We start from the raw sequence: 26828 nt of genomic DNA on the forward strand, positions 1-26828 counted from the left end.
CCCCCCCGCTCCTCCTCCCTATCCCCACCCTCTTCCGAGCCCCCCCTTTACTTTCCTTTTCTCAGCGGCCCCTCCCACCCTTTCCCTGCTCCTGACAGGCGCCTCACGTCCCACCGCGAAGGAAATCCTAACCGGGGACCAGCGCCCCCTTCCAGGAGCCCGGTCCCAGCTGCTCCAGGCCCTCCCCGCCCAGCACCGTCAGACCGAAAAAGCCAGGAAGACGGAGGGCACTCCGCAACAACTCGACAACCCCGCGTCTCTGCTCCTTAGCCATCTCCAGGCTTTATGTAACAACCCGGCCTCGCCGTCTGAGCCTCCTGAAGGCAGAAAAGGCACCCCCCGCACCCCCGACGTCGGCTGCCCGGAGCACCCGTGCCCACAAGGAGCGACGGGCAACAGCCCCCTCTCTCAGCCTGCCCCCCGCGCCTCACCACCACCACCCACCCCCGCCGCGGCCGGGGCTTAGCCGGGTCACCCGCTTCCTCTCCCCGCCCCCCACACACCCCCTCCCGCGGCAGCCTCAGCTGGGGAGCCCCAGCTTAGCCGATTCCCTGCCTCTCTGCTCAGCGCCTCTCGTCCCTCTCCCGGGGCCCCCCCAGCCGCCTGCCCTCCTGCTGCCACAGCCGGGGGCAGGAGCAGGGCCCCGGGTGCCAGCTCGGGCCAGGCCCCCCCCCCCCCGGCCCCGCCGCCGCTCCACCGGCTCCCACTCCCGTGCTGCCCGCACCCCTCCCCGCGCTCGGGCCGCGAGAAGGGCTCTGACCTGCTGGTGCTGTGTCCGGGGGGGAGAGCTTAGGGGCTGGGGCCCGTCCTGGTGCGGGGGCCGCGGCCCCTCTCCATGCTGCTTCGGGTTTGTTTTGTTTATGTCCTTCCTGACGGGTTCCCGGAAATCGCGTGACTCTCCCCCCTCACGTGGGTCGGGGCGAGGAGGAGGGCGGGGGCAAAGCGGAAGCCGACCAATCGAGGGCCGCTCTGCAACGACCAATCCGAAGTCTGACCCGCCAGGGCGCCCGTGTCATGTGACCTGGAGGTGACAGGGAGAAGGTCCAGCGTGTCTCGAGCCGAGCGATTACAGATGTTTGGTGGCGGGCCTTCGGTGCCGAGGGATGTCTTGGCTCCTGCTTCCTCGCCGCAGGACCCATTAGAGATAGTCGGGCCCATACGCGTGACCTAACACGGGGGAGACTCAGTAGTGTCTGCTGGACCCGTCCTTTAGCCCTCTTCCCAGCGTGTCTCTGGCCAAGCAGATGACATGGCGGCAGCGCGGCGTAGTGGTTAGAGCGCTGGCCCTGAAGTCACGGCGGAGCCGGTTTCAACAGCTCCTCGCCGACAGATACGGAGCATCTGCCCGAGCCTGGGCAAGGCACTTGACCCCGGACCCTCAGTTTCTTCGTCTATAAAATGGGGATAATTTAAAAGCATATCTGATAACCTGATGCCACTTCGCCAATTCCTCTTGACTTAATCCTAGGAGAAATCCCAACTCAAGGCTCACCAGATGAACTCTTCATGCTAAGACATGCTCCCTTATGTTTATGTAATGGGGGGCTAGACTGCTCTACTGCCCAGTCGTTAGATCAGGAATTCTTACCCTTTTTTGGGAACACGGGCCAGAAGAATGTTTTTTAAATGCATAAAATCAAAGGAAACCAATAATATCAAATTTTTAAAAATAAAGTTCACAGACAGGGCCCGCACTCCCCACGTCTTCCCCCAGGTTAAGAACTGCATTGGAACATTTGGAAAACCCACACGAAGGCTTGCTGAACCTGCTTCTGGATGTGCTGTACCATATGGAAAGATACTTGTGCTCCTTAGAGCCTGCACAGGTGTCCTCTAATTGTCTGTTGGCTTCCTGTGTGGTGACAAAAAAGCCTTTAAACTGGCTACTGAAACAGAACTCAGTGTTTGTGCAAAAAAATGAACTCTCTCTCTTCCCTAGGATCACTGAGACAACACCTGCTGTTAAAGTCTCCCATTGGAGGAGGTGGGAGGGAAAGGTAGTGTTATTGGTAGAAGCCCGCCACCTGGTTTTTTTTTTTTTTCCATTTGCCTTTATTTCTCCTTCTGGTCATTTTAAAGTGAATGCTTGGTGCCTCTGATTCTTCTGTATATGTTCTGTTCCTTCTTTCCTGATCTAAGGTATTAGAAATGTGTTAGAGTATTAGAAATGGAAATGGACCAGGTTATTATAAACTTGGGAGCTTGCAAAAATTGGAAGGACCACAAGACAACCAGCAGCTAGAATCAGTTAACAGTCTCCCCAGACCTGCAACAACAGAGCCCAAGGAGGAACCAACTTGGGGTGCAACCTGCTTAAACTTGTCCAACAGTGAATTTACTAACAACTCAGATGACAACTCCTAGGAGTAAGGAAATGACCTATCCATTTACTGTGTCACAACATACAGAAGTGAACTTGGGGGTAGGGACGGAGAAGAATATTTTGTAACAACCACTTCAAGTTTGAGCTGACTCTTCCCAGGGACCAAGGTAGTAGAGGAGAATATGCTCCCAATTTGGGATGGCTTTGTCCTTGTTTTTGCTAAACTTTCCCATAAATATCCCTTTGTAAAAGCTAATTAATGTTAATTTGTTAAATGATATTAAAGAGCTAGTAACTGGTTATTTTATATTGGAGGAACACACCAGATAAGAACTCATCAATGACAATATAGAAAACCTCTCAGGTTTATTCCTAATGGGTCAAGCAGTCATTCTCCGGAAACCCAGCCTGATAGCCTGCTTTCAACTAGGAATGAGCCTCAAAGAACATGTTCTCCATTAGCATTTGAAGATTTCAATAAGCAGCTTCCAATGATATCTTCCACCGAAGTAGCACTCTGTCCACTGAAGCGTTAATCAGTAAAGAAACAAAATAAGCAGGGTGGTCAGGTACTTTACCACACTCTGTCTCTGTCTCTCTGTCTTTCTCTCTCTCTGTCTCTCTCTCTCTGTCTCTGTCTGTCTGTCTGTGTCTGTCTCTCTCTCTCTTTCTCAATAAACATTAATTAAGCACCTACTATAGGCCAGTCATTGTTCTAAATACTGGGGATACAAAAAAAGAGGCAAAAGACAGTCCCTCACCTCAAAATTTTACAATCTAATGAAGGAGACAACATGCAAACAAATATATGCAAAGCCAGCTATAATGCAAAATAAATAGGAGAGAATTAACACAGGGAAGGCACTAGAATTAAGGAGGGTTGAGGAAAGCTTGCAGTAAAAGATGGGATTTTAGTTGGGACTTAAAGGAAACAGGGATGGAGAGTGTTCTAGGCTTGGGGAACAGGCAGAGAAAATTCCCAGAGGTGAGAGATAGAGTGTCTAGTCCCTGGAACAGCCAGGAGGCCAGTGTCACTGGATGGAAGAACATGTAATTAGCAGTACAGTGTGAGTATACTCATGATTACCTGAAACCCACTCCATTGCCTACCATCCTTATTTCTGTTTAGGGAAGCCACGATCATCTAGTCGCCCAAGTTCACAACCTTGGAGTTGTCCTTGCCTCTTCTCTCTCCCTCACCTTCCACATACAGGCAGTGACTCTTCAGTCCCCTCCAGGTTGCACTCCCAAATCTCCAAATTTTCTTTACCAGACCATAGAAACTGCTTTACTGATAGTACTATCTCACCCCTGGACTTTCAAATTGGAAATTCCACTCCTACAGACTCTTCCTCTGATTAACCGGTTCCTCTCAAAGCCCCTACTTCTTTCTTTGTGTCCTCCATCCTTAGCAGTCTGTCTTTTGCCTCTGTGCCTTGGAACTGGTGGTCCTACATGCCTGGAATGTTCTCCTTAACCACTTCTACCTCTTAGAATGCCTAGATACCCTCAAAGTTTAACTCAAATTCTAGTTCAAACACAAGACATTTGCTTATCACTCCTGCTGTTACTGTCTTATGCACATTAAAAAAATTTTTTGCACACGTTTTGTATTAACTCATTTGCATATATTTTGTTTTCCCCAAAGAATATGAACTTCCCAAGGGCAAGACTCTTTCACTTTAATCTGTATATTCAGAATCTAGCACAGTGCCTAGAACAGAGCAAGCATTTAGATGCTTCCTGAATTGAACTAATTGGTAATATGCTTGTTTCCATTGTTCTTTGAGTCACCAGAAATTTTAATTCCTTTGAGATGATAGAGGTCATGATTAGTGTGCATATAACTTCATCATATAACTTCAGGTTGCTCTGGGCTCTAAAACGTAGACTATAAGACCTAGCAAATTATTTCAAGCTGGAAAGACTTTTGGTACCATCTCAGACAAAGACTGTGTCACTGTCTAAGGATAGCTAAGGGCTATTGTCTAAGGGCAGAAACAGTCATCACCACAACGCTGGCTGATAGGCAGTGAATATTTTGGCTAACACAACCTACACAGTTGGGTGTGTATGATTAATGAATTGCTGGATATCCAAGCAGCTTTATGGTTAACTGAAATGGGAAGGATAAATGAAGGTAAGGTAGAAAGACATGATGAAACACAACATGAAAACAGCAGAGCATGGTCATGAGCTACCTAGAAACAGTTTTTGCTCTAGCAAACAGCTGTAAGTAGTTATGATTCAATAAACACTGGGTTATCTACTGTGTATCTATATTATACCATCAAGCTGATATCAAAGATCTTACTGCTCTGATCTGAACAGTGACATTTGTGGGGCAAAGGCTTCTTTTGAACTTGTATATCAAATACAAAGTAGTAAAAAAATCTCATTGGAATAAATCTCCAATTGGTCTGGGTTTTCTTTGTCCAAAGGGTAAAATCCAAACTCCTGGCATTCAATGAATTCTCCACAGTCTGGTTCCTATCTTCCTTTCCAGCCTCATCTCTCACTTGTCCTGCACCTAAACTTCTCCTTATGAATTTGTTCTGCACTACTTTTTTGTTATTCTTATGAGCAAGTATAGTCACTAAGTATTTTATCCAAACTACTCCAGACTGGGATATTCAGTTTTCACAAATTTCAAGGTAAGATGAATTTTCTCTAGAGTGGAAGATCTCCAGGAAAATCCTGTTTTCCTTTTGAATCTTTTTTAAACCATTTTCCCATCAAAGGAATCAGAACTAAACCCAAATCAGATCCCAATTAATTGTCATAATTATTCTGCACCCTTCATTCTTTCCTCTGCTTAACTCAAGACCTGAAAAAGATTTTCTTTCAGCGAAGAAAGAAATATCCTACCTCACCTCTGGAGTTTTTAATAGGATGCACACATGTTTTGGTTTTTGTCTTGTGGAATAATATCTTTATTTCATAGCAGAATTAACCAGAATGAATTCCACCTCAGAGTCTGGGCATGGGACACTCTTCCCAAGGACTCATGCATTTAGCAGGTTTTAGATATTTAGCAGGTTTCAGTTAAACTCCAGTTCCTACCTGATATGGTACTTGGCAAACGGTAGGTGCTTGATAAATGTCTGAATAAATGGTGATTCTGATGATAATGCTAACATTAAAGAGATACTGCATATCACAAGTTGGTGAGTCCTCAGGAAATCCAAAATAAACACAATTCTCCCGACTCTGGCAAAGAAATATATCCACAAAGCTGGCTATTAGAAAGCCATTACAAACTTGTTATTGACTCCTGGATGGGATAAGAGCTGCCAATGATATTTAAGACCAACAGAGGAAGATAATTTCATCAATACATGCAAAGCATTCTTGAAGAATACTGTATAGTAGTGACCTTTCCAGCCCTTCCAATGGCACCATTTATCATATTTGAGAGCATACTACCAAGAAGAAGATAAATGAAGAGAATGAAAATGCTCTCATGAAAATCAAATAGCATTAGGAGATTGCATCAGGTGATTTATGTAAGATATTAATGTTAACAATCATGGCACTAAACTCATCCCTCCCCCTCCCTTTTATACTAGCAGAAGATTTCTTTTCTCCCTCATAAGCAGAAGAAAATTTCCACATTTTAAAAGTTTCCCACCCAGTTAAGTCATAGATTTAAGAACTGTGAAATACTGTCCAGTCCAAGTACTTATAACTGAGCAAACATTTTGTATTAAGATAATTCATTCAATCATTTTTTCACTCACTTAACAGGCATTCATTAAGTGTATCCCATGTGCTGGGCATCAAACCAAATGATAAAGGAGTTCCTGTGGTAGGAACTTATATTTTATTGGCAGGAAATTACATGTTACAGGTAAGAAAAATATGGACAAAACAATATAAAGTAATTTGAGGGGGCAGGACCTTAACAACTCAGTGAGGAAATTAGGAAAAGACCTCTTCGATGACAGAGCACTTGAGTTGAGCTTTGCAGGGATTTTACAAAGTAAATAAATACAAAGTAATATAATTCTTATGTGACTCTAGCTTCTTTGCCCATAAAACCAAAAGTTTTGTCTCTATCCTAATGCTCCTCGACATCTGTGATACATTTGACATTAATGACCTCCTGACACCTCCTGTCTCTCCTAGGACACAACATCCAGGTTCTCCCAATTCTCTTGAGTGCTATTTTTCTTTCAAATCCCTATTATGTCACATAATTTTAAAGTTTTGAGGTCATCTAAGCCACACACACACACCCTCAATTTGGCCCACAGAGATTGTGATTTTTGCCAGTGTCATAGAGAAAACTGATGGTAGATTTAAAATTTGAACCAAGATTTCCTGACTGCCAATCCAGTATGTGTGTGTGTGTGTGTGTGTGTGTGTGTGTGTGTGTGTGAAAAGAGAGATGGGGTGAGCAGTTGCTCAGTCATTTTCAGTCATGTCTGACTCTTCATGACCTCATTTGGAGTTTTCTTGGCAGAGATACTGGAGTGGTTTGCCATTTATTTCTCCAGCTCATTTTACAGATGAGGAAACTGAGGCAAACAGGGTTAACTTGCGCCGGGTTACGAAGCTAGTAAGTGTCTGAGGTCAAATTTGAACTCAGGTTTTCCTGATTCCAGGCCCAGCACTCTGTGTACTATGTCGCCACCTAGGGGCCTATCTATATCTATATATCCATCTCTATACTATTAGTATATAATACCATCTCTATAAAATACTTGGTATTATAACAATCTGTGAAATCATTTTGGAAAGATGATGGGCCAAAAAAAGGTGTTATTGTCTCTTCTTAAAAGTCCGGGACAGTTCAGAGGACAGTCGTGGGCATGGCAGTACACATTATGACAAGTTTCAAACATTACTTCCTAGCCATTTCCAAAACCTGCCCCCTGCATCCCAGATGTGCAATTCTTCCCACAGGAACTCAGAATGTGCCCTTTGGACCCAGGCCTCTCATAGGCTGCCGGGAACCAGGCTCCCACACCACTTCCTGGACATTTCCAAACGACACCATCCCTTCCTCCCTTTACAATTCTATGTCTCCTTGGACTATTGTCTTCTATTAGAATATAATCTCCTTAAAAGCAGGGACTCTCTAACTTTGTTTTTAGTGTCCCTAGAATTTAACACAGTGCCTGGAACATCAGTGATTCATTCATGCGCTTCCATTCATTCATCCAGTCTGGTCCTGCAGAAGATCTATTTGGCCTTATCTGACAGGTTCTCAAGCAACAAAGTATGACCTATTTCAATCTTTGAGTCCCTAATGATGGTTTCTAAAATGGTTTTAAAAAACTTTTTGCTTTTCAATTATCAAGCATTTGCCTTTTCTCCCTCTCATTTCCCCCTGCCCACTGTGGAGGGAGATAAAAAAAGAAAAACAAAAGTCTTACAACAATTAAGCATAGTCAAATAAAGCACATTTCCATATTGACCGTGTCCAAAAATGACTTGTACGTGCATATTTATTTGCTGACTTCAGTTTGGCGCTCCAGAATCTACCTTTATTTAATATCTTGTGTGGTACAAAATAAAGGTACAAATAATATAATATTTTTATTATTAATTTTTAATTATTTATTATTAATTTATTTAATATCTTGTGTGGTACAAAATAAATGGGCTTCTTAATCACCTTATAGACCAGGTTAACTTTTTTAGTTGTTATTCATTCATTCAATGGTATCCAACTGTGCATGACCCCATAGACTTTGTCCATGGAGTTTTCTCGGCAATGATACTGCAGTGGTTTGCCATTTCCTTCTCCAGTGTGTCCCCATTTTACAGATGAGGAACTGGGGCAAATATGGGTTAAATGACTTGCTCAGGGTCACACAGCTAGTGTCTGTGGCTGTATTTGAACTCCGATCTTCCTGCTTCCGGGCCTGTTGTTTTATCCATTTCCCCACTTAGTTACCCAGGTTAATTTGAAGCCAGTCCAAACTCCTTTCCCCAGTCTGATAAGTAAGACTGCTATAATAAGAATAAATTTTGAAGATCTTCCCTGCCCCTAGGCTAATGTGCACCTGAAGCCTGGGGTGGGAGGCTTGTTTTTCAGTAGATACAATGTAATAAGAATGTAAATTTTAAAGATCTTCCCTGCCTCTAGGCTAATGTGTACCTGAAGCCTGGGGTGGGAGGCTTGTTTTTCAGTAGATACTTCTTGATTGGCCAGTGAGTCAATAAGGTTGTTACATTCTCTGAGCCAGGAGAAGGCTATATAAGCCCTGATGTGTAGCTTTGTTCTGGGACTCACTTTGAGAAGTATTCTGTGATTTGATCTGAATTCTGGGAAGCCATTGTTGAGAGTCCCCCGGCTTTGAAAAACCCAGATGTGGAAACCCAGATGTTGACTGGGTATGGATGTAATGTTGGACAGTTTGGAAATCTGTCTACTTGATGTTTCTGTCTTGATAATTATGCCTGTATACTTTGAGGTTCATTCAGGGTGCTGACCTTTTCTCCTGAACAAGGTAAACGATATATGTCTGACTGATTAAAGTAAGCTTGTTAACCCATTTTGAGTTGCTTTCCTTTAACAAAGCAGATCCAAGAACCTGTGTGAGCAGGCACCCTGGGGACACTGGGGTGCTTGCCGCTACAACTGCCCATCAACTCACATCTTCCATTAACCATCCTGGACCAACCTTGTTGGGGAGATAGTTGAATATGGAAACTGGTACACAGTACACATCAGGCCAGCACTTTTCAAATACTTTCAGTTGGAATATCACGTTATATTCTTAGGATAGGCAGGGTGATATAGTGGAAAGACTATTGGAACTGAAGTCAGGTGACTGGGTTCTGCTCCCAGTAGCTAGGTGGCTACCTCATTGAACCTCAGGAAAGTACTTTGTAAATCTTCAAGTACTATAGAAATGTGAGTTATGATCAGACTAGTTATGAGAAGCTTATTTTCTGAGGGAGGGCATGTCTGAAAGCCAGTTAGAAAAAGGAAAGAAGTAAAGAAAAAGAGAAGGGGAGGTTGAAATACTTACCTAACCAGTGTTTTTGTGTCTACAACTTGGTTGATTATATTCAGGTTGCAAACCTTCCAGGATATGTTTAATTTTTTTTTCTCTTGTTTGTTTGGCCTGTGTGCTGCTCAGTGGCAAACTCTGCTGGCAGCGCCAGCAATACGTAATAACTGATAGCAATAAGGAAGCAAGAGGGGGAAAGGCGAACAATGAACTATTTGTTAGAGGAGATGGTCAAAATAATTGGGACAAAGGAAAAGACAATAGGCCCTGTTGTTGGTGAAACCAGAAATAGAATGATTTTTTTTAATGAGGTGGAAGAACAGACTGATAAGAAACAGAACAAGTAAAAAAATCTTTATTTTTAAAAAAGTGATAGCAAATGAAATTATAGAAGATAGATTGCTGCAATGTAAAATACTTAGGATTTCTTCTAACAGAAAAAAAAATGAATCAGGCTTTCTAAATGAAAGCTAGAAAAATCAAGGTAATCAACTAAAGGAGATGAAACTAGTAAAAGTACCTTTTAAAAAGTAAAAGTTCAATCTGTGTTTTAATAGTAACTGCTCACATATATATAAGCCCGTCACAGACATTTTCTTTTTTAAAAAACATTTATTATGCACTTATCATGTATTTTTTTTTTTTGGAGGGCAATTGGGGTTGACTTGCTCAAAGTCACACAGCTACTAAGTGTGTCAAGTGTTTGAGCCCAAATTTGAACTCAGACCTTCCTGACTCCAGGACTAGTGCTCTATTCACTGCACCACCTCGCCACCCCCACAAACATTTTCTTATTTGATTTTACCAACCACATCATGGTGAAGGCAGTACAAGCATTATTATCCTTCTTGTACTGGAGAGAAAACTGAGCCACTGAAAAGCGATATGGCCAAGGTTACATAGTACAGGGTAGAGTTTGGGAATCAAATATAAGAAGTCCAGGTGTTATATATATATCTTAGCTATTTGTATTATTTAATGTCTTTCTGAGTACTTCAAATATATGAGCCTCTAAATAGCACAATATAGAAAACAAGTCAAGGAAGATTTGTGCATGTGGTTTGTGTATGATGATCATAAATCATCCCCTAGTAAATCCATGAGTCATTTTCTCTATCTTATTCACGCCCCCTCTTTTTTTGATTTGCACAGAATTTTCTAGTTTTTATTCACAAAATCCTATCTGCAAGATTATTGTTGTTATTCAGTGTGTCCAACTCCGACCATAGGGTTTTCTTGGCAAACATACTGGAGTAGTTTGCTTTTCTTTCTCCAGTGGATTAAGGCAAACAGAGGTTAAGTGACTTGCCCAGGGTCACACAGCTAGTAAGTGTCTGAGGCCACATTTGAACTCCTGTCCTCCAGATTCCAGACCCATCGTTGTATCTGATGAGCCATCTAGCTGCTTCTTATTTATAAGTACAATGCATGAAATGGAACAAAATTCAGAATAAATATTTTGAATTTATTCGATTACTGTTTTACAAATCAAATGCCCAACAGTCACCTTATTACAATAATTTCAATCAGAAATCTTCGTTTTGAATAAAAAAATTTCACTATAAATGAGATACTAATTTTATTCTTCATTAGTTTATATATAAAGTCTTCAAAATTGTTCATTTTTATAACATTGATGTTATAGTATAAGTTGTTCTGGTTCTTCTCCCTTCACTCTGAATAATTTCTTACAAATCCTCCCAGATTTCTCTAAAACCATCTTTTTTTTCTTTTAATCAGTTCTTCCAACACAATAGATTTCCATCAGATTCATATACTACAACTTATTCACTTCACTTGATGTGTATGCTTTTAGTTTCCAGGTTTTTTTTACCACCACAAAAAAGAACTCCTATAAATTGTGTACATACAGGATCTTTTAACTATTTCTTTTGATTTCTCTTGGGCATAAGTTTTAGTGTCATAGCTGGGTCCAAGGGTATGCACTATTTAGTAACTTTCTGTATGTTTTACAAATTGCTTTCCCAAATAGTTACATCCATTTACAAGTCTACCAACAGTGTGCCTGTTTGCCCACTCTTAACAGTTATCATTTTCTTTTTGTCATTTTTGCCAATCTGATGGTTGTAAGGTGGACAGAATTGTTTTGATTTGCATTTCTCTAATTAGTAGGGATTTGGGGCATTTTTTTCATATTTTCTTTTGAGAACTATCTCTTCATATCATTAGGAAATTTATCAGTTGGACAACGGCTCTCATTCTTATAAATGTAAATCAGCTCCTTTTATATCTTGGAAGTGAGCCCTTTAATCAGAGACACTTGTAAAGATCCACCCCCCCCCCCCCCCCCCCCCACACCATTACCCTTCATTGGATCTGTTTGTGCAAAAATATTTAAATTTTATGTAATCAAAATTAACTATTTATATCTTGTGATCCTCTCTATCCCTTGCTTGGTCATGAAACATACTATTACTTCCTTACAAAGAAATGATAAATTTAGAATGCAAAATGAGATACACATATTCACTGCCAGTGATGTAGAGAGGAGGGTAGGGAGAAAGAATAAATTTTAGTTAATTAAAAAAGTTTTTAAAAATGGGGAAACACTACAAATGTGGAATGTTGCATGTACTTTCAGCTGAGGCCACAGTATTGTTAGTTGTAATAATTTTACTTTGTTACAAGAGATCTCTCAGGGAGGGAGTGTCTGGAAATGTTTTTAGTGTAAAAATGAAATACATCAATAAAAATTTGAAAATAAATTCAACTGTATATATATATATATACATATATACTTATTTATTTTTACAAAGGTCTAACAATGACAAAACAAAAAATATGGAAAATATCTGCAATATCTTTATGAAAGGTAAATAGTTATTTCTCAGTTAAAAGAGATCAAATGCCTGTGCACATTTCATTTGGCTTCCCTTTCTCTCTCCTTCCCAGGTGAAAATATTTGGGGTCTCTGTTTCACCATTATGGATGTCTGTCTTTTAAAAGCTGCAAATAGAGGCTTCATGCTGAATAAGAAGGTTGGCCTAACACTTCAGGTCCAGCTCTCATGGGTTCTGTATACCTTAACTGAACACTGCAGCTGGACCATACAGAACAACAAAAGATGATATGGGGATTCTTAGATCCACCCTTCAACATCAGGCTGCAGGTCTGACCCTAACTAAAACTGTGAAGAAAGCATCCACTGTGCTTAAACTTCCATTATCTGAGACAGCCCTCTCCAGATACCTAGTCTTCCCAAGGTGCCCCTGGATATCTCTTGCCATTAAAGGATCATTATATTCATTTACTGTAAGATGTTAATAACTTAATGTTGGCTTTCCCAAGGTAATTACATTTTAAAAGATCACCCTAGAGAGGGCAACATAACCCAAAGGAAATAGCAGGAGATAGTTTGCCGTGTAAAATAAATAAGAAATTTCCCAGAATTAGAAGAAAGGATGATAGGAAAAAGAAAATCAGAATATTTAGACCCTGCTAAAATGGTAAAATAAAAATATCACCTTTCATATTCATTTATTCTTTGTACTTAAACCCATTATGTGCTTGATCTATGTATTCCTGCTCCGTCTAATTTCATCCTGCACAATTAGTTTTCCCATTAGATTGCCACATCTCTGCCTGATTTTTTTAGTCTCAACAACACAGACTTATAAACCAGAACCTCAGCTCCCAACGTTTGGCAATCATTGTGCTACAATGTATTATGAAGTAAAGCGAACATGCAGAACATAATACAATGATATTAAAATCCATTCGTTGGCATATAAGATAAAATACATTAACAGATGTGTATATGAATTTGGTTACATTATCTATTAGGAGAACCTAAGTCACACAGATTCAATCACAGAATTTATTGCTGAAAAGTTTCTTACAGATGACCTAGAATTGGAAACTCACTGAAAAGGTTAGCAAGCACAATGACTAATGGAAGCATAAATCTCTTCTGCAGGATTGTTGTTTGTCATCCAGCCTCTTTTAAAAAATCTTAAAGAACCCCGAGATAACCAAACCATTCATATCCATATTATCATTCATTCTTGTACATCCATGTACAGGCTTCCACTTTTTCCCAGGCAAAAAGGATCACAGATCACAGAATGTCGGAGGTTTGTTTTAAGATTCATTAGACCGACCATCTAGTTGACTGCCCTCCCTGATTTGTCCTCTGCTCCCTCTCATTACTTATTGTGATATGTCTCCTCTGCTCTGTTTAATTTGCCCTGCACACCCATCTTCATTTAACCTCAAGAAAGGGTAGGGCTAAAAATTTTTTTTAAATAGCAAAAATGTTTAAAAACAAAACAAAACAAAAAAGGGGTGGCTAGGTGGCACAGTGCTGTGGCAGCAAGCACCCCAGCATCCCCAAGGTGTCTGCCACCACAGGTTCTTGGATCTGCTTTGATAAAGGAAAGCAACTCAAAATGGGTTAACAAGCTTATTTTAATCAGTCAAACATGTATCATTTACCTAGTTCAGGGGAAAGAGTCACATCCGAACTTCAGAATATACAGACAGAATTATCAAAACAGAAACAGATCAAGTAGACAGATTTCAAACTGTCCAACCATTACATCCATACCCAATCAACATCTGGGTTTCAAAGCCGAGGGGCTCTGGACAACGGCTTCCCAGAATCCAGATCAAATCACAGAACACTTCTCAAAGTGAGCCCCAAAACAAAGCTACACATCAGGGCTTATATAGCCTTCTCCTGGCTCAGAGAATGTAACAACCTTATTGACTCATTGGCCAATCAAGAAGTATCTACTGAAAAACAAGCCTCCTACCCCAGGCTCCAGGTGCACTTTAGCCTAGGGGCAGGGAAGATCTTTAAATTTATATTCCCATTACAAGTGCATAGAGCACTGGCCAGGAGTCAGGAGGATCTGAGTTCAAATTTGGCCTCAGACACTTAACACTTACTAGCTGTGTGACCTTGGGCAAGTCACTTAACCCCAATCACCCAGGCTTTCCCCCCTCCAAAAAAATAAACAGAAAAACAAAAAGAAAGGGTAGGGCTAGCTGTGGGGATGAAGGATACACATCAGAGGGATGCTGCCATTAGTAGATCCCAATGTGGAGTTTCTCTTCTCTCCTCAAAAGTAGAGGATAGGATCTTATGGGCAATTGGGTGCTTTGAGATAAAATTGGGATGGAAACAAATGTCCTACTGGCCTTAAAGTGAAGGAAGGGCATAGTAACAAGTTTAGTCTTCAAGAGAATTGGTAAAGGAAAGGGAGGGAACTCCTCTCTACATGGGGTGCTAAGTGAGTTAGAAAACAGTGAATGTCTTTCAGCATTGCCTTCCTATTCCCACTGAATTAAGACTTGAATGAAAGCCTCTGACCCACAGACTGAGACATTTCTTTGTTTCTTTTCTTGGCCGGCTTCATGGAAGTCTGTTCCCAGTTCAGGGGGCCAGCTTCCCTGGGTTGTTCTACAGCAGTAATAGTGTCACCTGAACATTGAAGAGCAAATATAGGAACATCTGGGGGTCCTGGGCTTTAGAGGTGGACTTTCCCTTTCAGGAACCTAACATATGAAATCTGGATTTATGAAGTAGATTATTGTGTGAATGTATTAGGCAGGACAAAGGGGCATATTGTTATGAGGTATAATAAAGAGTACTGTATTTGGAGTCCACAAGACTAACATTTGAATCCAAGCTCAGCTATGAATGATCAGGTCTGTGAACAGTCACTTTCCCTCATTAGACTCATTTTCTCATTTGTAAAATGTGTTGGGGGAGGGACTGGATGTTCTCTAAAGTCCTTTCCAGATCTAGATTCTCCTCGTTTCTTATGGGCTTCAGGAAGCTCATCATTCAGAAACCCTCATCATCCTGCAAGCTTCCATTAGCCTTGGTATTCCACCTCATCACCACATTGGAGGCATGAACTCCAAAACTTCCATTTAAGGAGGAATTTCAGCTCAGGACATTGCCTCATCTCTCACATGGTTACAATATTTTGGGACTTCTCTGATTTGTACTTGCACCAGCTTCTCCCACCCCCCAGCTCCCTTTTGTGTATGGTCTTTCCCCATTAGTTTGTAAGCTCCTTGAAGGCGGGTACTGTCTTCCTTTTTCATATTTTGTGTTCCCAGTGCTTAACACAATACCTGACACATAGTAAGTGCTTAATGTTTGTTTGTCCTTCATTTTTGAAGACCAATGACATCATGGGGTGATGTCTTGACTCATGAGTGAATTAGATTTATGTGAGGCTGTTGCACAGTCATTGGCTTCCTTCCCTCTTCCAGTCACCAAAGTCCAGTGGCAAGACAAAAGTCAAGGTGACTGGCAGTGGCCTGGGATGCAGTGGATGACCTTGGTGTCTTCAAAGTGTGACCGAGCTCTAAGCACTTCACAGCATCTGCTTCAGCTGTCTTCATGAGCATTCTGCAGGGGGAGGTCTTCACGTACTTGGGGTAGATACCCCCAATTAATGAGGCCTACTGGTTCCCCTCAACATGGTTTAGGCATCTGCCAAGAGGGTTTATTGGGGTGTGGCTGCTATTCATCCTGTAGCTTCCTGAAGCCACAGGTGAGAGGTGAGTGCCAGGTAGACACCCAAGGTGGATGAATAGCCCTGAAAAACTCTCAGCAAAACCTTACACCAGAGGTGCGAGTCCTTCCTGCACACCCCAAACCGCCCACTAAACGTTTATTGATTGGCTGATCCTACTATTCTTAAGTTGGGATCCCTGAACTTTAAAAAAATATATATTGTCATTACTGTATTTCAATATAATTGGTTTCCTTTATAATTTTGTGAATTTTAATATATTTAAATATTTTTTAAAAATTTAAACATTATTCTGAGAAGGTGTCCCATAGACTTGGCTGACAAAGACACCAAAAAAAGATGAAGAATTCCTGGTGTATTGTAAGGTTCATCTGCATCCTCTTGGCTAAAGTGAATAAGGAAATGTAACTACCAGACTTAAGGCATTGCACACCAGAGGCATTAACTTATCTTGTATACACTTCACCTCACATATCAAGTATAAGATTTGCAAACCATCTACCCTGCCTGTTCTTGGGTGGCAATCCTCAACTGGGGACAGAACTGGGCAATTATGGAAATCAGGTGAAAATACTGATGGCTACTAAAAATAGAATCCAGATTGGATTCATGTGGGGCAGCACTCTTCCTTGGATTAACATATTTTTAAGAGTAAGGAGTAATCAAGGCTGATCTGACAGTTCTGAGTGATTAGTAGACACTTCTCTTCTTCCACATTTCAGTGGTTAGCCTGGTGTGCATGCTGGAGTTAGGAAGGGTCAATGATACCATAGAGATAATCACTAAGCTAGATTATACTACAAAAATCAGAATTAATGACATGCCAGCCTCAAACTGCAGGGATGGAAGAACTGTAGGACTTTGTTTATTTGATGTGCTCAGCATACATGACTCCAGGCCACTGCTTCTTTACATGAGCAGAATTACACTTAAATCAATTATCTGTCATAATCCTAACATAATGACACTGAGGGCTGGTGAGGTTTTTTGGTTTTGTTTTGTTTTTTAATACATCGAGTGATCCTCACTTTGTAGCAAGACAGGACCTGTTAATAGGATTTCCAAGTGATATCCAGCTCATCATCTATTTAGGAATACAATACAATTCTGTAAGGTTATGTGCTAGGTGGAGACAATAGAAATAGGACATAAAACAAACATGACACAAAGGACAGTAACATAAATACAAAGGATAGAGGCAAAATACTATGGGAAATTTGAGGAAGGAGAGATCATTTCCATGGAGGGGAGGGGGGATTAGGAAAGGAAATCAAATCTGAGTTAAACCTGCCAGGATTTAATAAGCTGGAGCTGTGTTATGGAGGGGTTAATCATTGTAAGAATACAGGAAAGGTGGGCATAGCTAGGTGATGCAGTGAATAGAGCACCAGCCCTGGAGTCAAGCGGATCTGAGTTCAAATTTGACCTCAGACACTTGACACACTAGCTGTGTAACCTTGGGCAAGTCACTTTACCCCAATTGCCCTGCCTTCCCCCCTAAAAAAAATACAGTTAGGTGTGATAAACGGCATAAATACAAGGCTGGGAGAGTGAGAATAGGAAATTTGTCCGGAAGGAAAAGCATGGCTATCTCCAAAAGGTAGGTTGGAGCTAGATTGTGAATAGTCTTAAAAATCAAAATTAGGATTATTCATTAGGCAAGAGAGAGCCATTAATGGTGTTTGAGTAAGAGAGTGGCATGAGTAGGTCTACAATAATATGGTGCTAAAAAAAAAATAACAGTGCTCGGAAAGCACTTTCTTTACATTATCTCACTTGAACCTTACAACAGTCTTGGGAGGTAGGTATTGCAGCTCTCTCCACTTTGTAGATGAGGAAGCTGAGGATTGTCAATGGTTATATAGCTCGTAACTGTTGGAAATAGGTTTCAAACCTAAGCAAATCTTCATTTTTATTATTTTTGTATATATTTTTAAAATATTAATTTTTTAACATCAGTTGTTTCTACATAGATCCCTTTTCCTTTGCACTTAACTCTCCTTTGTATCAAATAGGTAAAGCCAATAGAAACAATAACCAAGTTTGATGGTGTACAGTCACTCACTTCTCTGATAAAACATGGGAGGTTTCTTTTGTTACCGCTTCTTTGGGGAAAAGACTGATTCTTACAAGCACCCGTAGTTCAGCTCCTTGTCAGGTCTATATTATTGGGTCCTTGCATTTATTGCTCTTCTGGATCTTCTTTCACTCAGTTCATAGGTCTTCTCATGCTCCTTTGAATCCTCCTAGCAATCATGGGTCAGTTTGTTTAGCCATCCCTTGATCAATGTGTATCATTGTTCCCAGTTGTTTTTTGTACCACAAAAAGAGGAACTATGGCTATTTCAGTATTTGTTCTTTAACTGATGGTAGAGTACAAATATTGACCATCATATCTGCTGTCTATCAATGTTGTTTAAGGTCATTTCTATTTTCTTCTGCAGTATATTAGGATTATAATGTTTGAGTCCAAATGAGGTGGGATTGCTATCACTGAATTTTAAAAAATTGTTAAAGAAATCAATGTCTTTTCTTTTTTTAAATGTCTGTTGTCTTCCTTCCAGTTTCAGCCTTAGATGCTCTCAGGACAATCTGGCCTAATTGAGTTTTAAGCCAAATTTTCTCTCAACTTATTTTTTCCTCACTTGCTTCTTACTGTTTTATTAGGTTCTACTACTCACAATCTTCTAACATCTTCCTCAACTAAAATTTTTATAAACAACTTTATATTCTAAACTGTTGTTACATTTGGCTACTCTTCTAAATCGGCAAGGAGAGAAAATGTTTTGCTGTCTAAGAGCTTCTAGTTTCTTTCTTTCTCATTACGGTCATTTCTAGCTAAGCATCTTAAGAAAAATGGGCAGCGTGTGCTGATGTCCATTCCTTTACTTCTTTTCCATTTTCTCAACAGCAATAGTTTATTTAAATAGGTCAGGTTGGAGCTGCCTCAATTGTGTACCACATCCTCTCGTTTTTATTCTTCCTGGGTGTTGATTTTGATCTCTGCTCTAACAAGTCTGTGGTCTGACTGTACACAAAAAGCTGGTTCAGAAATTAGTATCACATCAGTAACTAGCTGTTTCCTACCTCTTAGAACATTTAATTTCATTTTTTGTGAGCTTATGTGTTGCTCACCATGTCCAACACCTCCCAAAACTCTTCTTCAAGCAGGTGTTCATTAGGTTTAGAAGTGAGCCTTCCATTTACTCTAATAAACTTTGGTCTCTCCATCAATCCATCTAGCTGCAACTTCCTTCTTTTGCCTGGTTGTATTTCTAGCAAGAATATCCAGATTGATACAATTCCGATCCTCCAGTATTAATTCTGCTTGTTGGTCACTGGACAGAGGTCTCACTTTGAGAACATCAAAAGTTAAGTTAATGTTCATACTTTCTAAAAACTGATTCTTAGCACTCCCCCCCCCCCAGACACTGCCACAGTCACTGGAGAAGTAGGAGACTGTGTAATGCTGAGAGCCATCGGGTATTTTTCTCTTTCATAGGTTGTAGTGGCCAAAGAATTTGGCCAGCCTACTGGCAAACAACACCCACTACCCTTTTTGTCTAGCTGAGTTGGCCCTAGGAAAGCAGTATACTTCTGAGACCATGCTTGAAGTTTTTCTGGCATGGAAACTCTGATGCACAGATTTAGGCTCATTGAACTCTAGCATCAGAGATGAAAGGGACCTTCAAAGAAGAGATCATCCAAGTACAACACCTATGTTTTACAGATGAAGCTACTGAAGCAGCCCACAGAGGTTAAATGATTTGCCTAGGTCATACAGGGAGTGAGTGGCAGAGTTCGTATTCTCCAATACCAAAAGTAGTGTTCTTGTAACTGTACTGAGACCCAGGTACCACCACACCATGAGGAGGCTTTGTTGTCAGAATTTGTGGAGGAAAAAAAATAAAATCTAATACAGTGAGTGAAAGGGGATCTACTTTTACATCTTAAGTTTCATGTACTAGTGTGAAGGGAGAATGTGCTGAAGGCAAGATGCCCCAAGAAATAAGTCAAAATTTTTCGGTCTGAAAAAAGTCCTGTGGGACTTCTGTACACATATCAGAATGAATGGAAATGGGTTTTGAGACACTGGAGGAATAACGATAATTAAATCATGCCAGAAATCAAAACATCAGCACTGTCCAGAGGGAAAAAAAAACAACAATATGACAAGAGATGAGTCCTCAGACTCCATTTTTAATACATATGGTTTGTGTATGTCAGTAAGTGACAGACTCCTAGGCTGATAGTAACAGATATTTGGAACCTTGGAAGTAAAGACAAGGTACGGTCAGATAGCTGACTTTCTGAACTCAAAGTTTGGTTCCTCAGATTTGTACAAGCATGCTTGAAACTGAAATCTAGAGAGGGAAAAGAGCTTACCCAAGGTCACAAGGTAATAAATAGAAGAGTAAGAACTTTTTTTAATGATTTTAAGTTCCATAGTATTACAAAGGCAACCAGATTATATTGAAGTAGTACAATTTTTTTATTTTAAGTTCATGGTCCCCTGGTTAAGAACCTAGGAGAACCGGTTGCCCCATTTAAGACCACTTTATTTTAGAAACATCATAGGCAATTGGAACTGGGGATTCTGAGCACTTTCATTTAGGAAAATGTATGAGTTCCAGGTTAAACTTTGAGAAATTTGATAGATGAGGGGCATTTTTCTCTGAAATTTAAAGTAGAGGAAATATTGTTCCTGCCTTGTAGGGTAGCCCATGTCAAGCCAAGGAGGAATCTGGCAGTTCCTTTAGAAGCTAAGTGTAGTCATTTAATCAACAAAGCTTTCATTAAACATTTATTACGCACATTATTATATGTAAGGCACTGTACTTATGTTAGGAATTCAAAGACTGTGACAGACCTCATTCTCAGAGTTTACAACTCAGTAAGGAAGTCCTTCCTCTGCCTTAGCCCCATACATCAGGTTAAACCTCTTCAGTCTCTCTCCTGTGGGCTATAATCCCCTCCTTTCAATTTGCATTATAACCATCTTTAACCAAATTTTCCTTTTTTTCTCACCTAGATTACTGTAATGGCCTTCTTACTAATGTTCTTACCATTAGTATGTTCTGTCTTCATTCTACCCTACAAACTAATACCTATTTTTCATACAGCTTTGATCATATTATGCCCTTACTCAGAAAACCTCAGTGTCTCTCCATTACCTGCTGGATCAACTATAGCAGGGGCAGGGTGGGGTGGTGAGGACAGTTGCTCATTTACTCCTATTTGCCTCACACCTGTAAGCCTGTAAGTATCTGTTTCACTCTGGGAAGTTGTATCAATGGTTCATATGTGTGTGTGTGTGTGTGTGTGTGTGTGTGTGTGTGTGTGTGTGTGTCTCTGTCTCTCTCCCTTTTGTCTTTGGGGATGTTTCCTCACTCAAGCTCCTCCTTCCAACTGCATTTCCAGTAAATATACCCTGACTAGCAAAGGCCTATAGTTAACATTGTTTATAAAGGTAAAAAAAAAAAATGATGTTTAGGTATACAATTGGGGAAAAGAAGGGAGTTTCAGCATTGGAGCAGCAGTTCCACAAGCCTCCTCCTGAAGCCCCAACTCCTTGGTTTGGGGTGGCTGCCTCTCTGCCTCCTCTCTATCCAGCTCTTAGTAGCCTCTCCTTTATCATCTCTGTGTATCTACATATCTCATCTCCATCTGGTTTCCTTCTTTATTCTGGTCTGGTCTCCTGGAGGCTTGGCTTAACACTCTTCATCCCATGATGTTGCTTGTTAATTCATTCAATTCATTCATTCATTCAACCTTACAAAGAACAAAGTGCTGTAATTTGACCGTTAGTAGTTAATACTCCCTTATGAGTCCCTGTCCTGAGATTAGGGCCTGGGTTTTCAAGACCAATTCCATCCTAAAAGTATAAACTCCTGATCATGGTTTTCAAGGTCCCCTATAATATGGCTTTAGTCTCACCTCATATTCTGTATTACAGTCTAACCAAATGGAGACTCCGGCCACCTTCTCCCTCTCTTGTGCAACCCTCTCCTTTACATATATATGTATATATACACACACACTCCTTTCTCTATGACTAGAATGGCATCTTCCACCCCTACCTATTGCTATTGAAGTCTCTTCCTTCCTCTAAGGTCTCTCCAAGTCATTTGTGGATTCCTTCAGAATTAAGTATTTTGGGGGGTAAAAGGGACCCAGCTGAATATGATCTCTTCTTCCTCAAAAGCCTTGACCTCTTTTTTGCTTTCCTTATTTCCCCTGGGTAGCTAAGTGTCAAAGTGGATAGAATGCCAGGCCTAGAGTAAGGAAGGCTAATTTTCCTGAGTTCAAATCTGGTCTCAGATACTTACTAGCTATGTGACTCTAGGTAAATCACTTAACCCTATTTGCCTCTATTTCCTCATCTGTAAAATGAGCTGGAGAAGGAAATGGCAAACCACCCCAGTATCTCTGCCAAGAAAACCCCAAATGGGGTCAGAAAGACGCTGAAACAACTGAACAACAAATTTCCTCTACAATGAAAGTTGTTTGCATGTGGTTTCTCTCATCCTTTTCCATTCTTTAAACTCTTAGCTGAAATCTGAAGCTACAACACAGAAACAGTGTGGCACAGTAGAATGAGCCTTGCTTTTGAGTAAGAGACCTGCATTCAGACTCTGTTCCTGGACACTGAGGAGCAAGTTCCTGAACAGTCCTTAACCTCAATTTTCTCATGTGTAAAAAAAAAAAAGAGGCAGATGGGCCTGATGCCCAAGACACCTTCCAGGCTCTAGTGACTATGATCCTATGATTTAGAAGTAGGAGCTACTAGAAAGGAGTTCATTTGATTAACACGGTGCATGGGACGAGGCAGCTAGATGTGGAAGAAAGAAAAAAATGAGGTGCTAGAAACAGTCAATATTTCAGGCACATCCAATTTGGACCTTGACGATGCTAACAGAAAAACAACTCAACACCAAAGACCTACAAGGTGAAATTAATCTCCTTATAGTTTTCTCAGATTTAAGGGACTTGTCTTTTACTTACATCAACTTCCTCTGATTTATTTGAGCTTTTGTATTATTTACTCTGAAAATATCTGAATAACCACTATGTTCAAGGTATTGAGGGGGATACAGAATTGTGGACACAGTCCCTACCTTCTATGGAATTTACAATCATCCCAATCATTTACGTCAAAACCGACATTTGGTTCTGCTTATAAAAAGATGCCCTATGCTACTAAGGCTTTTACCTCCAAGAGTACTCTAATAGGAACCACCCTTTCTAGTCATGAAATGAAACCACCTCTATTGAATGCCAAGGGCATTACTTTTCAAACCCATCAGTTCAATATGAATAAATTCAAGCAGGTTTTGCAACATTTAAGAAAAGTCTGTTGTTCATTTGTTTGTAGGAACTTAGGATAATGACCTTTAAGCTTCAAGCATGGTCTTAATTAGGGACTTTTCCCTTCCTTTCAGTATTAGCAAAGTTTAATAAATGGAATATTCTTTATTGAATTAAAGCATAGGCTGGTACTTTCAAGCTCAGTTCCTCAGCAAGAATTTAATGGTTTCTCTCTTTCCCTACCCCGATCACAATTCCTGCTGCCTCTACTCACCTTAGCAGATTCATGAATTGCTATGGCAAAAAAAAAAAAAGTTATCACTTAGTGGTTCCCTTTTAGATGTCTGCCTTTCAAGGCACATATTTGAAGCCTTTCCATTATGGTAGAGCTTATGATAGTAGAGTTCATATTCTGCCAGCATGCTGTCATCTCCATGCTCAGAATAAGAGTAAAACTTTGGAAGGAGACAAATACTGCTAAGAGCTCAAAATCATTCTTCCTTCTGACTCCCTTGTCTTAAAAAATCTACTCCTAGATAGACGGCAAGTTTCCTAAAGTAGAATTATTAACAGCTAATTTAAATTAAGCTTATATAATTTCTCCATGTACCTTCTATGTTATTTCTATGTACCTTCTACCTTAAATGCTATTTAACTAAACAGTTATCAAAAATACCTACTGTACCTTCTATGTTATCTCTATGTACCTTCTACCTTAAATGCTATTTAACTAAACAGTTATCAAAAATACCTACTAAGTGCTAGAGGTAACAAAGACCAAAAAGTGATTAATCTCAAGAAACCAATACTCTTGGACCCCTAATTAATAAATGTGTACTTCTCAGCGAGTTTAACTGAATGATAATTCAGTAAAATAGTAATACTTCCAAGCAAACAGCTGTGAATAAAAGTGAGAATTAGCTGATGTAACAAAGTATCATTGGATATTATGTATCCTATGGGTACTCTATGTATAGAGTTCATAGATCTGGATGTGACACAGAAGTTAGCTCGACTTCTCAAGCCAATACAATCCAATAAATATTTATATGGAAAGATAAAATCACCAATAAAAGATCTTGAAACACAATCTATCTAGGAATATTGCAATGCAACCATATCATACTGTAACTCTACCAAGCTGGATTTGGAATACAGATAAAAGAGAATTCCCAAGCAATGAGACAAGAAGAAACATTTTAAAGACACATAGCTATAGCTTCAGCATCTGGTACATGGTTAGGCACTCCAGAAACATTGTTGAGTTTGGTAGTTCAAAAGAAAGCAGCTTTACTGTGGACTGATAGAAAGAGCAGCAGCAAGAGAAATCAGCTGATGTATAGCAATCAACACTGCTTTCCGAAAAACCCAGGCTGATCACAAGGCTAAAAGGCAGTTACAGAGATTAATGGGCTCCGGCTTCAAATTAAAGGGGTGTGTTTGTGTGTGTGTGTGTGTGTGTGTGTGTGTGTGTTTAGAAGAATAACATTTCCAAATGCCAGAGACAGCAATATATGTTAAAACATTTCCCTCTATTTCATGGTTTTGCCTTTTAAAAATTATACAAACTCTCCCTCCTCCCCCTCAAAAAAAAAAAAAAAACAACACCCCATTTGTTCATTTCTAGTAAAGAAATTCAAAGTTTTCCTGTAGTGACCCTTCTGCAGAATTTTAAAATGTGTAAAGCCTTCCCGATCAACTTACTCTTCCTTATCCTGGGGGAAAAAACCCAAAATCTAACTAAAAAATCTCCCACTAGATTCTACTGTTCCTATTAATTTTCCTTTATTTCTCCTTTCTTGGCAACCCTTCTTGAAAAAGTCATCCGAACTTGGTGCTTTCACTTCCTCTCCTCTCTTTTAAATCCTTTGCAATTTGACTTCTGACCTCATCCATTAAATGAAACTGCTCATTCCTAAATGACTGATGATCTCTTAATTGCCAAATTAGCATCTTTCTTGACCTCTCGCTAGCATGTGAGCTTGTTCCTGGATACTCTCTCCTTGCCAGCTTTTCATAAGACTTCAGAACCATTGTTTCTTCTTTTACCTCTCACCACTTCTGTCTCTTTTGCTAGGTCATCATTATTTTTAAGTCCATGGCTCAGTAGCAGGCCTTATTCTGTTCTCTCTACATTTCCTAACTTAGAGGTCATCAATTGAATCAGTGAGATTCGATTATCAACTCTATGCAGATGACTCACAAATCTAAGTCTATCCACAAAGCTCCAGACCATAGCCACCAAATGCCTACTGGATATTTAAAACTGGATCTCCCACAGGCATCTCAAACTAAACATGACTAAAACACAATTCATTGTCCCCTCCCACTCCCAATCTTTCTCTCTTAAGAACAAATTTCCCTATTACTGCTAAGGGTCCCACAATATTTCATCACCTAGGTTCCCAATCTCAGTATCAGCCATCATTCCTGTCTTTTATTCTGATTCTCTCGATATATATAATTAGTAATCAAATTTTATTTCTAGCAACACAACATCTCTCACGTAAACCCATTCTTTCCATTTACACATACACAATTTTATGGGTGCTGGCAATTCTGATTAGTGCCTGAACAATTGTGGATAGAGATGGATAAGTAGGTAGAAAGATAATCTTATCCTGTATATGTCTTTTCTGCCATACTCCCACACAGGTAGAGGAGTCACAGGCAGGAGCCAGCAAGGCTTGGCAAAAAAGTTGCTTGCATGTTGTCTTCCCATTAAATTGTGAGCTCCTTGAGAGCAGAGGCTAATTTTTGTTTTTGTTTTGCTTTTGCATCTCTATCATTTATTACGGTGCCAGGTAAGCAGTTGGCACTTAATAAACGCTAGTTGACTTGAACTCTAGCATAATAGCTTCCTATTTGGTGTCCATGCTTCAAATATCTTCCTGTTCTAAACCATCCTCCCCACAGGTGCCAACAATCTTAAAGTGCCAGTTTTACCATCTCAAACTCCACCATTCCCTGAATAAACTTAAATGGTATTATTTCTAGGATATCAAAAACAAATTCCCATTTGGCATTCAAAGCTCTTCACAACCTGGCTTCTTAGAGGCAACTATTCGATCAATCAAATCTTGTGTTACCGCTAAGTAATGGGGATGCAATAAAAAAAAAAAGCAATAACATGATACCCTCAAGGTGTTCACATTCTAATTGAGACAACATAAAACAACTATATACATAAAACACACAGGCAGATGGAGTAAATGGAAGGCAGTTCCAGAAGGGAGGCATTAGAAGTATAAACCACTCCATCACCTCCCCTTTCCTAGCCTTTACAATGGTCATCCCCCATAACTGGGATGCACTTTTCCTGAATATGTCTCTTGCAATCCCTGGCTCCCTTAAAGAATGTATGTTTCCATTAGTATGTAAGTCCCCCAAGAGTAAGTACTATTTTACCTTTGGTTTTGTATCCCTGGTATATAGTATTGTACCTGGCATTCAGTAAATTTTTAATATAGGCTTGTTTGCTTGATAGCAATGAAAGCTTTTGAGTGTGAATAAAACTACTGTGGAAGACATTAAACTCAGAATTCATCCGTGTAAACATGGAACTGCCTCCCCTTTTTTCTCTGAATAATAAATAAGCCATGGCTTTGGTGAGACAGTCAGGATGGACAGAAAAGAATAAACTGAAAAACAGGGAATCCAGTCTTGGCTGCCTGTCAAAAAGCCGGAGTCTGGCGAGAGGAAGCTTCCTTCGAT

General features: G+C 40.2%; 1 protein-coding gene and 1 long non-coding RNA gene across 4 annotated transcripts in view; one reads left to right on the forward strand and one right to left on the reverse strand.

Moving 5' to 3' along the window:
• Nucleotides 1-896, reverse strand: part of CREBRF (CREB3 regulatory factor) — a 50991-nt gene extending 50095 nt beyond the window's left edge. For all 3 annotated transcript variants that reach the window (XM_069102360.1, XM_069102358.1, XM_069102359.1), the window contains exon 1: nt 761-896. The gene's annotated coding sequence lies outside the window, so the exon portion shown is untranslated. The remainder of the gene's footprint in view (nt 1-760) is intronic.
• Nucleotides 1-26828, forward strand: part of LOC138172645 (uncharacterized) — a 237588-nt gene that overhangs the window by 50223 nt on the left and 160537 nt on the right. The gene's annotated exons all lie outside the window — the stretch shown is intronic.

The sequence above is a fragment of the Petaurus breviceps genome, unplaced genomic scaffold (genome assembly GCF_028583685.1).
Source record: "Petaurus breviceps papuanus isolate PSGF00001 unplaced genomic scaffold, PetGlider_PUasm1.0 551, whole genome shotgun sequence".
Taxonomy (NCBI): domain Eukaryota; kingdom Metazoa; phylum Chordata; class Mammalia; order Diprotodontia; family Petauridae; genus Petaurus; species Petaurus breviceps.